The sequence below is a fragment of the Myotis davidii genome, unplaced genomic scaffold (assembly GCF_000327345.1).
Source record: "Myotis davidii unplaced genomic scaffold, ASM32734v1 scaffold1525, whole genome shotgun sequence".
In the NCBI taxonomy this organism is placed as follows: Eukaryota; Metazoa; Chordata; class Mammalia; order Chiroptera; family Vespertilionidae; genus Myotis; species Myotis davidii.
In genome coordinates this window covers 776,772-778,465 of record NW_006296279.1, presented here as the reverse complement: position 1 = coordinate 778,465, position 1,694 = coordinate 776,772, and the positions used below count along the sequence as shown (strand labels likewise).

Below are 1,694 nucleotides of genomic sequence, written 5' to 3'. Positions count from 1 at the left end.
ACACACAACAAAACAAACACAATATCCATTTCTCATTTCATCTCATCTTGTTTCAGCCTTCATATCTTCCCACAGGACTGTTACAATGGCGGCCTAATTGGTCCTACACTCTCCCTCACACATGTGCCAAAAGGGTGTCTATGGGAGCCGGGACTGGCATGGATCCCATGGCCACTATAACCCCAGCAACGGGCCTGGCATCAGTAGGTGCCTGATAAATATTTGTTGAATGAGTGAATGAATGCTTCTTGTCTTTAATCTTTTTCTCCAATACATATTCCATATGGTGTCCACAATAATATGAAGAGATAGATCTGGTCTTGTCACCCCCACTTACCTATCTCTAGTGGCCTTTTACAGGCCATCCAGGGCCCTGCAGTCTTCCCTGGCTGCCTTTTCAGCCTCATGCCCATTCACATTTCACATGCGCCCTGACCAGTGAGCCCACACAACTATTTCCCATCAAGCCTTGGTCTCTAAGACACTTCCTCCTCCATCTAGAAAGTACTGCTTTCTCAGCCTCCACTTAAGAGCATATCCTCTCAGAACATGAAGAGATAGATCTGGTCTTGTCACCCCCACTTACCTATCTCTAGTGGCCTTTTACAGGCCATCCAGGGCCCTGCAGTCTTCCCTGGCTGCCTTTTCAGCCTCATGCCCATTCACATTTCATATGTGCCCTGCCCAGTGAGACTACACAACTTCTATTTCCCATCAAGCCTTGGTCTCTCAGACACTTCCTCCTCCATCTAGAAAGTACTGCTTTCTCAGCCTCCACTTAAGAGCATATCCTCTCAGAACTACATTTCCTTACTAGGACCACCTACCCAGGCCACCTCACAAGTTCCATGACACCCTGACCATAATCTAGTGTATCCTTTACCTTCATTACTCTTACTGCTTTTTGTTGTTACTGCTGTTGTTACTTAGTTTTTTTTTCTTCATTAAATTGTTGGTGCTACATCTTATTTCTTTATCCCCAAAGACTCACAAAGTGCCTGGCACACAGAAGGCATTATGAATGAATGCACAAATAGTTTTAAACAACCATCTGATCTCTGACCCAGAATCTACTAAGATCCCAAGAGCTGACTTCCACCTATGCACCAGACTTATCTCCCTGAACAAGAGCAAACTCAGGAGTCTCCCCACCCTCACATCTAACCTGCTCCTGACCACGACCATGTTCCTTGCCTTCTAAGCTTGCAGCATCCCAATCCAATCTCTGAATGTTTCCCAATACCTTCTTTCCATCCCCACTGACACAGCCTTGATCAATCCTTCCCCATCACCTCACCTCTTCCAGCATCTTGTCTCCACCTAAACATTGAAATGCTGTGCCAAGAGCTTAAATACATTACCTCTTAACCCTCACCACAACCCCATTTTACAAATTAGGAAATTGGGGAAGAGCAAGGTTAAGTAGCATCCTCAAACTCATGGGACTACGGGGGAACCAGTCCTGGAACCCAGGTATTCTGGCACAGAGCTCTCGCTCATCAATTTCTGGCTCTACTGCTACACTGTCTAGTTTATTGCAACCCCTTCTGCCTGGTCCCGCTGTCCCCATTCTCTTCTCTTCTCTCCCTCTATCCATCCTCCATGTGACTGCCAACTGTCTTATGTTTTAAAACCAAACAAACAATTAGCTGGCCAAGCATTTTTCCAATGTAAAAGCCTCCATTAGTTCCCTA

At 45.7% G+C, this 1,694-nt stretch overlaps 1 protein-coding gene across 1 annotated transcript in view; it reads right to left on the bottom strand.

Annotated features, from left to right (window-relative positions):
- The window catches only part of TRAF5 (TNF receptor associated factor 5), a 47,651-nt gene that overhangs the window by 4,152 nt on the left and 41,805 nt on the right, over nt 1-1,694 (bottom strand). The window lies entirely within an intron of this gene.